Consider the following 11,242-nt stretch of genomic DNA (forward strand, 5'->3'; position numbering starts at 1 on the left):
TCACATCCCGAGAACATCACTCAAACTTTGTTTAATCACTCACAATTTTATTCAACAACTATGTACTAGGCCTCCCCTCAGTGTCCAGAACTTTGTTGACCTTTGAAATAAATTTTTTAAATATGTTCCTGCCTTCACAGAGCTTGCAGGTCAGTCAGATCACTCCTTGCACTGTATCAAGTAAGCCTTCCCAGTTACCCCTTCTCTGATGCTTGAGACCTGCCCTTCTTACTCCTATCCTACAAGCCCCACCTCAAACAGAATAAGGCCACCTTTGGGTGAGGATGGCACAATAACAGAATTCATTTTACTGAAAAATTTCTGTAACTCAATAAGTTTACTAGCATTCAAATTCTGTTCAGATGATGATTTACTCTTTAATTATTAAGTGTATTGCACCTATCCTGATATTACATAGAGAAGTACTTTACAGAAGATCCTTATAAGATTACTGACATTTAGAAATGGGAAGAAAGGAGCTAAAGGTGTAGGGAGGGTGGGATGGGTAGGGGAAGGGTAATAAGGGAAAAGAAAAAAACGTGAGAGAATGAAAAGATGGAAATGAAATGTTTGTAGATGGGGAGGGGAGGAGGGGGTGAAGGGAGGGCAGGGACAAGGGGAAAAAATGAGAACCAAACCCTATCATGTAAAGGTACAAGATCCCAACAATGAATGTAACTGTACTGTATCCCTAAAATGTACCAATAAACTCAATTAAAGCTGGAAAAAAAATTCTAAAAAAAAAAAAGAAGTACTTTAATATCCAAGGCATGGGTTAAATTTGAGAAGTCTCCTAAATAACCTTTAAGTAGGGATTAGTGGGCGCATAAATACCGCCCCAAGAAGGAGCTAATCCCCGAAGAATGAAAATTTTCCTTGCTACAAAGTGCCCAGTGACTTAGAGTACTGTGAGCTTCTCCTGGTGTGTATCTTTACAGATAGAAGTCTGCTTCCACCTACTGGCTAGAGAATTTCACAGTCCTTGGAACCATACAGGTAATTTATGTGGATCTTTGTATTTATTTCTGGTTTACAGGCTCAGTATTTGATCCTTTCCACCAAAATCTACCAACTCTCTGTGGTTCTAGCCTCTGGAGGAGTAAACTTGGCAGCGTGTTGTGTTATTAAAATTGTCAGGCAGCTACATAATCCAGGTTAAGAAACCATTGCAAAGCTTCAAGTTCTTGGGACCCTAGGTCACACAAAAAGAAAGCCTGAGGAAAACATGAAATGATCCAAGGAGGTGTGTTCATAACCAGAATTTCAACAGATATTCTATTAGCAGTAGCTGAGAACAAGAGAATTCTGTTGTTGCAGACAATTTGGGGTACATTTTATGTTGTGGGCTGGGTTGGGGTACATGACGACTTTTCTCCAGGAAAATTGGACAGTATTTATTGTATGTTTGGTAGTATTGGCAGTACATCAGAAAATTACAGGATAATTAGGATTTCTATTAGAGAAAACTTAAGTTACAGTGTTGCTACTATGCCTTTGAATATGAAACAAATATTCTGGACTTAAACCCAAGAGAACTAGAAAGAAATGAGAAAAGAAAAATTCACATTGTGTGAATTGTATCAGCAGACTCTGTCAACAGTTCCTATGAAGTAGCAGGAATGTGGCCCAGAGCCAAATGAAATAACTGTGACATCTCATTTTGTACCCAATTGCTAAAATATTTGAGTAATGGCTAAAAGTTCAGAGTTGCAATCTGTATGGAAGAACTCTCTTTGGCAGAATCTTTCAGGAAGGCAATATGAAAAGCGATCTTCAAAAAGTTATAGACTTTCCATCAATTTTGGTTCTAAGTGTACTAGAGAAATAAAAATAGGTTTATTCAAATATTTTCAGAAAAGAGGTATCATCTATACTGTAGCATCATCTATAATTTAGGAAAACCTGTTATAATAGTCTGTATAAAGCCAGTATTCAATGATTACCTACTGAGGACCCCTGAGATGTTATTGGAAATGTCTGCAGTAGGCTCCAGTCTCCTACTCGGTGTACGATACAGGCTTGAAAAGAAAAGTAAAAGACAGAAGAGAGACAAAAAGCAGGGACCCAGGATGACCAATGCTGGTGCAACCAACAAAGGTGCTGGCCAGTCTAAGCCACTGATCTTTATTGGTAACCAATTGGGGTAAGAGTGAGTTACATACAAGGGTAGGACTACGTGTGCAGATGTACAGACCTGTGGGATTTTATGGAAATTAGCGTAAGTAAGGCTCGTAAAAGACAAGACAGAATTCTTGAATTAGGAGCAGAATAGACAAAATATATGATTGTAATTAAAACATTGTCCTTCTAGTGAGAAGGTTTTAGTTGAGGGAATGGAATTTGGGTGCTAGTTACTCTGACCTTGGCTCATAGGCTTTGGCCAGACTCACTTCTGTAAACAAACCAGTTGTGGGGTTGACTCTTTACAGCCTGCACTGCTTACAGCTGCTTTGGGGCATAATCAGTATTGCAGTCTCCCACATTCCCATGCTTATGACATTGTATTTGGTAGTTGAAATGAGAGGAGAAATAAATAAGCCAGGAAGTATGGAAAGAAACAATAAAATGTTGATTTCTACTACTCCACCTTTTTTTTGTTTTTTTCTAAACAGACTAATGAGTTAGTATTTCAAGGCTTGGGAAAAAGACTAAAAGCCAAAGCCTTAGGACTATTTTAGGTACTCTTTCACAATGCTCTGGGAAAAGGGCTCCAGGTCAGCCATGATGTGGATTAAAATACTGATGTATTTCCAATATGATGTGTGTCCAGTGTGGCAGCTAATGGACACATGTAGCTGCTTACATCTAAACAACAAAATCAAATTAAAAATTCAGTTTTTCAATCACATGTGAACTGCTCAGTAGCTACGTGGAGCTCATTGCCACTACATTTAAGAGTGCAAATGTGAGATAGTTTCATCATCACCAGAACTGAATTGCCCAACACTGCCCCAAGATAACAGATGGCCTCACGCAGAATTCCTAGGGTTTGTTGAGCAGTGGAAAAAACTGCTTTCTCATTTCCACTTCAGTCCGCTCATATGATAGCCATGTCCAGTATTTGTGATCACCTGGAACTGTTTCAAAATGTTAAGTCTATATTGCCACTTTCTGAATTTCATTCCCTTAGCTATTCTCTATATACTCTTCCTTCTAACTCCTTGGACTTCCAGTGTTTAACCCACCATATTTCCTCTGTGTATTCATTAAGACATTGTTCAAAAGATATAATAAAGCATAACAGTCCCCTAGTTTTTAAAATACTCTTCATTGCCTTAAAGAAATTCTCTTTGATTTATAGTTCTCTAATATTTTATCATGATTGGATGAATTTTATCAAATATCTTTTCTGCATTTGATGACGGTATAAATTCTAGATTTTTTCCTCTTTAGTGTTACAGTGAATTACCTCAATTTTTTAATGTTAAACTGTTCATAATAAAAAAGCAAACTTTTATCATAAAACCAGAAATAGAAAGAAACTTCTGTCCAAAATGTCTAAAAATCAACAGCTACCATCAAACTTAATTGCGGCAGGCTGAAAACTTTCTCCCATGAGATTAGGAGCAAGAAAAATCTTCCTGCTCTCACCATCTTTACTTTTGATGTGATAATGTACCAATAACACTGGAGGTCCTATAAAATTTAGGAGATACAACAGAGTCTTGATGGTATGCTTGATTCATTCATCCAAAATAGTTATTACTGTAAGCATCTCCTATATATGAAGTGTAGCACCAAAATCAGACCAAACAAAAGAAAAAAAAAGTCTCTGCCATTTTGTTGCCATTTTAGTAGAAAGAAGACAATGTGCAGGTATATTTTATAACCTATGCAACTTTAGGAGCTACTTAGGGTAGAACTACGGCCAGTAGAGAATTGTGAATGTTACATTTGTAAGTGGCTCAGCATCAGTGGGGCAGCCGTGATTGGGCAGAATAATAATTGAAGTAAAAAGTGGGTGGAACTCTGGATGCAAAGTGTTCCCAGGAGAGGAAAGGGCAAGTGCAAAGGCTCTGAGATAGAAAAATGATTGGCATATTCAGGCAATATCCAGGATGCCTGTTGGCTGAAGGTAATGGCTCAGTAGGAAAATGCAGCATTAAATTAAACAGGCACAGACCTTGCCTTTCTGGAGTTTATACTGTCCTATAAACTTCTGGTTTACGAGGCAAGGGAAAAATGACAATAAGCAAAATAGGAGAGTAAAATTGGTAGTTTGATGGGTGATGAGAGAGACATATAGTAACAGAAAGAATTGATGGGTGTCAGAGGGATAAATGTCAGCTCAGGTGTCACTTATATGGGTCATGGACAATGGTCAGAGGTAAGCTATGTAGATACTTGGAGAAGGTTCTACACAGAAACAAAATACAAAGACCCCCAAGTACAGGATGAATTTCTTATAGGACCTCGTGGTCACTCTTTCGATTCTATGCTTTTCAATGGGGGAAACCATTGTAGAATTTAAGCACAACAGTTGTAGTATGTGACCTGTCTCGACACGGTGACTCTGGCTGCTGTGTTGAGATTTACATGAAGAAGAGACATTGGTGAAAAGGGGCAGTGAATAGGAAGGAGGAAAGCTGAGGTGTAAGCTGGACAGCGCTACAGTAATTCAGGACAAGTGTGACACCTGCAAGGACGGTAAGTATTCAGATTCTAGAAATATTTTGAAGTTAGTAAATAATATGAATGAGTAAAGGAGTCAAGAAGGATGCCAGTATGTCGTGGGTTTGTGCAATTGGTAGGATGGAATTACAATTCGCTGAGATGGGAACGGTCCAGGAGGAGACGTTCGGGAAGATAAGATGAGACCAGTTGGGAAAATGTTAAGCTTACCATATTTGTCACATAAATATGGGGAGATAGTAATCAGGCATTGGACAAATCTTGAGTTCAGGAGAAGGTCCTGGCCAGAGATACATTTTTGAAGATAAGAAAGTCAAAGAACAAATGTACTAATTGGAATGTTTAGTAGGAAGTCTTTTCATTTTTACTAGTACATTTCTGCTGTTCATAATGATCGCATTCGTTGTGGAATTGGTGCATGTTTATAACACATTTTAGATCTTCTTACTTCCCCCTTCCCTCCCTTCTCTCACCCCTCTGTGCATCTCTGGTTCTCCTTCCCATTTGCTGAGGAGCTACTTGTGGTAAGTCATGAGCAAAGGAAAAATGTATACCCTTGGAAACACAAGAAAGAGGGGCAGTTGGGTGTGCAAGTGGAAGCTGGCCTTCAAAAACCTCCTTAAGGCAGAGTGTGTGTGACTGGTACCCTTGGTAAATAGTATAGAGGGCTTTTGGAAGGGTTCTTCTTTGTGTGACTCAGTGAAATGGTCAACAGCTGAATATGGGGAGAGGAAAGATATGTTTGTTTTATATAGAGAGATGAAGGTACAAAACAGTCATAAAGAAAGCAAGATAATGTTGAGTAGGAAAATACAGTAGGATTCTGTGGCAAAATAAAAGGTGCACTTGGACTTTATGGCATACATTTCAAGTCAAGAGTCAAGAGTAGGATTTTTCTTCTGCTACATTCAGCCCCAAGAGAAGTTGAAGTGTTGGAACCAATCAAGATTAGGGTTTCTCACCAAATTAGAAAGGTGCGAGAAAAATCAAAACATGACTTGAAGATACATAACGGAGAGAAATTATGGCCATGAAACATATATAAAGGGAAATGAGGACATGAGAAAGAAAAGGAATGTTGGAATATCTGGCAAAATCAATGTATGGATTATAGATTCCAGTCAGGGAAGCATGGCTGCAGCAGGGTACTGATGACTCAATCTTTGAAACATATTTTACGGACGGTTTTAGCAGTGGGCATGTCAAAGTCTAGGGGATGTCTGTGGGTATGAGTTGAGGCAAAGATCTGGGGAAAAGAGAATGTTAAATAAAACTAAGAAGACAATGTATTAGAAGATCTCTCTTCGAGGTCACTGAAATCACCAATAATGGTCAAAGGAGCAGTGTTTTTAGAGGTAGGCTTTGAACCAAGTGTTAAAGCTGTCATTCAATTAGTGGGAGGGGTTTAGGGGTTGATAGGTGATTCCAGCAGGCAGAAGGATAAGGAATTTAAGGATTGGGTGGGGGGAAGTGTGAAAGGTTTGGGTGTGAGATTCTCAGTGAATTCTCAGGGAAGAGACTGGGGAAATGGACATCAAGTATCGAAGTGAAACAATTGGAAAAAAATGTCTATGCCATCCGGAGAAGGGTGTGGATGATGGAGTCCCATTTGTCACAGCTGCGGGATAGGCAGTGTCTTCAGGGAGGAGCAAGTTTAAGATCAGCAAAATGAATGAGAAAAATTCTGCAAGAGGATGAAGGTAAAGCGAGGTTTATTTATGATTAGTCGTTAAGGAGATGGGGGAGAAAGGCAGGAATACACAGCCAAGAGGGAATTAGAGATTTTTAACCATCAGGGCCTCCTGACTTTCTTGGATAATATGAGTGGGTCACTTGCAATAATGAATTTAGCATAGTGATGGGAAGCACTGAGTGCAGCAGGCAGGGAGACACGGGGATTTTTTTCCCAGGTTGTGTAGCTCTCTGGAGCTACCCTGGACCACAGCCAAGGGAGCCGTGATGGGCAGGCAGTGACAGCTTTGCTGTGTGACCCTGAACACCCCCACCTGAGCCACATCACCTGAGAACCCTGGGACAGAAAATTGTCCTGAGAAACTGCTGAGCTAAGCACATGGGTCGAATGTTTCATTTTTATTAAATGGACGTGAATTGCCTGGCCTAAAATTTATAATATACAAATGTTATACAGTGAATCTAGTTAGGTACTGCATGTATCAGTACAATGTAAGACACTTTCCATGAATCGTAGCCTTCGCTCAAGTAACTTCCCTCAGGGTATAACTGTGGATGTGGAAGTTCAGAAAGGTTAGAGTTCATCAAGTTCACACTTTTAGCAAATAGCAGAGACTGAGTGGCATCAAGGTATCAGATTTCAGAGACCAAGATATCTCATCAAATCTGTGGTTATCTATGAAGTAAATACTATTAGACTTTTAGGGAAATTTTGCAATTCTATTGAGCCAAGGCTATCAACTTAATACCAACGTAATATCGACTTGGAAAGACCGGTTGTAAAATCTTTCTTCCGACCACGCTGATTTTTCCACAAACCATACCAGAAGAGCTGTAAAATTACTCAAAGAACAAGAAAGAAAGGAGAGGAAAATGCTCTTTGGTGTCTGAGAACATTATGAAATTGAATCATTGGCCACTCCAGGAATTCTAAAGGCTTCAGTTTATTTGTACCATTTTCTTTATTCTGTGCATATAATTGTCTGAAACAAGCAAATGTGCCCCATGGAATGACTATTTGTGGAAACCTTTAGCATGAGAACACCCACATCGTCTTTGCACTCAAATGAGAGTCCACAAAAATGATGGAAAATGTTTTGCATCTTTCCTATAATGGTCTTAAAATGTAGCAGTACATAAAAGTTAACTTGTTACAAAAACTGTATCTTAGTTGTACTGAATCAGAATATGCAGAGTATGGGGCTCGACTGATATTTTGATAAAGCTGTACCAACAATTGTGCAGCAGGAGTGATAAGCAATATATTTTTCTATATGCATCGGTATTTCTAGCTGTCTGATTATCTATACACACACACACACACACACACACACACACACACATACACAAGGGGGGGAGACAGCGAGAGAGAGAAGGGTTTTATCTTATTTACATTAGAACCTTTCCAAAACAGCACCATGCTGATATAGTAGGAAGTAAAAAATATTTGACTTAATCATACTTTATGTCTATTTTAAAAACTTACAACTGCATCAAGCTCTTCCCTTTTCTAAAATCAACATGACATTTGATTAAAAAAATCTGTGACCATGCTTTCTTAGGGTTTCTGTCATGCATAGTTGTTGATTTTGTCATTTAGCAGGCCCAGACTGTAATTAATGGACAACTTACTATTCCACATGGGACATCCAGTATGGACGTCATATTAGAACCCTATCCAGGTCCCAAGCAAAAAGCATGTATTTTATCTTGTAATAGCAATGTAAACTATAGACATATTTTTAAAATTATTATTTTGGGGGGGAATTTATGAGACAGGGTCTCACTACGTAGTTGAGACTGACCTGGAACTCACTGTGTAGCCCAGGCTGGCCTTGAACTCACAGCGATCCTCCTGCCTCAGCCTCCCAAGTGCTGGGATTACAGGTGTGTACCACCACACCCGGCTTTAAAAATTATTTTGGATTCTCTTATTTGTAAGGTTTTCAGAATGCTTGCATGACATTTTGTATTTATATAGCTAAAGAAAAAAGTTGGATAAAACCCACTTAATTGAATAAAACATGCTAGTCATTTTTTAGGAACAGGGACATGAAAAATATCATTAATATGAAATGATGTACATGTTCTGAGAAATTATTAATATAAACATTAAACTATGCAAGTTTATAGTAAACTAGAAACAGCTAGATAGTTTTCTTTTATTTACCTGGGCTGATGACACAACATGGTGGTTAATCATCACTAGATTGATTTTTTTAAGAAGCCCTCTAACTCTTTGAAGACAGACTTTGACAACAGACAGAAGCTGGAGTTATTGCTGTTGTCAGCTTCAACATTAAGGTAAGAACTCTTGACACTATCTAATTTCAATGTATTTTTTGTGTAATCAATTTCTACACATTGCAAAGAAAAAATTTTCTAAAGGTCATGATGCATATTATAAATTTTATGCTCTGTGCCTTCTGTACACTCATGTTCTACGCACTCAAGACCTGTGCCTTCTGGGGATAGCTATGCTTCAGGTTCAAGTAGTCTTAAATTGTAGAAGGTCATACACTTAGAATTTAAGAAAAAAGTTTGAAGTTCTGTTTCTACTCTCGTTTAAGCCTGTAAAGATGAATGTCAGGTTACCTTTCTGAGTTTGCTACAGGACAGTAAGTTTCACCAACTCCATGGAATCATTAGAGTATCATAGTTCTTTCTTAACTGAATAACAGAGGGCAGGAGTTGGTAGTTAAGCACAGAGAAATAGAATGTGCGCCCAAATCACGTAGCTACCTCTTCTTTCCCAATTTCGATGATGTTTGACTCCGTTGAGAAATAAAAAAGAATATTTTCTGAACAGTTTTCTCTCCAATTAAATGAGGAAAAACCTCTGTTCAGGACAGTTCCTGGCTCAAACTGAGGACACCAGAAATATAATTTTCCTTTCCCAAATGAAGAAAGTGGCTATGCTGATAAGATGTTATTGTCAAAATCGTGTGAGGATAGGGAGGCCCCCTGTGAAGGTCTAAGTTAAGTAAGTGCGATTTTCCCCCTCACCTGCATAGGTGCAAGCTAGCAACAAGCCACATGGGGACACTGCTTTTCTGTCACTCCTGAAATATTGAAAGCTTGACACAGGTAAGTAGAGCCTGGTAAGATTCTGCACAGACTCCACCCTAATCAAGACAGGAAGGACTGGGCACTTCTTTTCAGGGAAGAGTTGCCGGGGTAGACCCCAGTGCCTCTGGCCTTGTCTCACACATGTGCTGTGTCCCAAATCTTACCACCATGTCAGTCATTTTGAACTCTGAGAAAAAGAAAATATGTTCAGAGGCAAAGAGGTTAAAGGCTTCTGAATTACACCAAAACTGTCCCAGGAAAGCACAAAGTACGACAGTCATTCAACCTTTACTGATTCTCTCACCTTCTATGTCCTTTGTTATTTCTTATTACTTTCTACAGCTGGACAACAGATGTTCGTGGTTCCAATTTTGGGATGAATATTTTATCCCAGGATACAGGAGCAAAGTGTGGACTAGTAGTCTGGTCAAGGAGGGGCAACGTAGAGAAAAGTAATATGCAGATAGGTATTTTCTTCGATGGAACACCAGTAGGGGCGAGGTTAATTCAAGTGGGCTTACTGGGAGAATCTCGAAGAAGCAAGATTTGTGTTCTGATATAGTCAGAACACAAAGAAGAACATCACAGCTTGTGGAGAAACATTCCAGAGGGTAGAGAGCTTTCTTCTTGGTACAGTGACTCCGTGTCTACAGATGCTTATGATCGTATTTAAAAAATGAAATTAAAACGAGAGCTGGGCTTAGGTTATGGAGACCTTCCAATAGGAAGGATGAATGTGTGTGTGATACAAGGACCCTTTTAAAGAATCTGAGGGTAGCTATGATATGCATAGGTTAGACAAGAGGCCAAGAGAAGAACAACTAGAAGTTAATGCACTGAAATATAAACTGTGTTAGCAGTGGTGAAACAATAGTCTTCAAGCTTTCAGGAATGTTTGCTTTAGTAGAAATGAACAGTATAGAGGTTAAAAGAGTCTAAAGGTAAAGGAGGACTATCCTCCTTGTAAGTCATTCAGAGATTTGCGAATTTAGGATGAAGATGGTAAAAAGTGATTTCTTGGTCCTGGGATAAATTATACCAGAAGACTTATTCGTGGGAAAAATTACAGGCAATGTATCAAAAGGCTGCATATGAAGTGGAAACTGTGAAAGTAGTGATTTCATGTTCACTTGCCTCCCCCGGGACCTGAACATAACCAGGCATAGGCATCCAGGCAAAACATGAAATCACTGGGGCTCATTGAGTCATACATTAGACATACATCTATCCGTGTGTTTTGATGCACTCTCGTGCAAATGTGGTGATATCCTCTAGTATTCTAAATTTTGTTATTTATCCATCATCTACTGAATATGCATTATGTATTTATGCTCTTTAAATTTTTAAAATAGAGAGAAACAACACATCTTTTTCCAGTAATTAATACGTCAATGGTAGAGTCGATCCTCACTCACAAATATTGTATTAGCAAATCCGCATGCTTACTGAAATAATGTTTGCAATGGTGAAACAAGTACTGTCGCTCTTTCTTGGGAATTGGCACACACAAACACAGTGGCGGCAAGTTCCAGCTGTCAGGATTGCAGCAGAGGTTATACGAGGTGACCCTGTAACTCCTGTGTCAATACACACAATGTAAAAACTTTTCCTTTTCATGGTGTGTCCTATGACATAACATTTGTACTTTCTGGGCTTTGTACATCTGAGTGCACTCTTTAAAATGGGCTGCAGAGCCAGGCAGTGTTCTTTCACGTGACAGTGCTTGATGGGAAAAAAGAAAACAAATACATATGTTATGTAACTTTTCACTGGGTTCAATTTATAGTACCATAGCTACTAATGCAGTGTTAGCAAATGAACAGCGTTTTTTTTTTTTTTTTTTTTTTTT

The 11,242-nt window shown here is 38.8% G+C and overlaps 1 protein-coding gene across 2 annotated transcripts in view; it reads left to right on the forward strand.

The window, feature by feature from the left end:
• Positions 1-8,535: 8,535 nt before the first annotated feature.
• LOC104856392 (solute carrier organic anion transporter family member 1B3-like) overlaps positions 8,536-11,242 on the forward strand; it is a 54,300-nt gene continuing 51,593 nt past the window's right edge. The window contains exons 1-2 of one of the 2 annotated variants that reach the window (XM_010615768.3): positions 8,538-8,628; positions 9,339-9,411. The gene's annotated coding sequence lies outside the window, so the exon portion shown is untranslated. Of the gene's footprint in view, positions 8,629-9,338; positions 9,412-11,242 lie in introns of both variants that reach the window. The other variant, XM_010615777.3, reaches the window with a different exon arrangement.

Source organism: Fukomys damarensis, unplaced genomic scaffold (genome assembly GCF_012274545.1).
Source record: "Fukomys damarensis isolate Sample0158 unplaced genomic scaffold, DMR_v1.0_HiC HiC_scaffold_19, whole genome shotgun sequence".
NCBI classification, from domain to species: domain Eukaryota; kingdom Metazoa; phylum Chordata; class Mammalia; order Rodentia; family Bathyergidae; genus Fukomys; species Fukomys damarensis.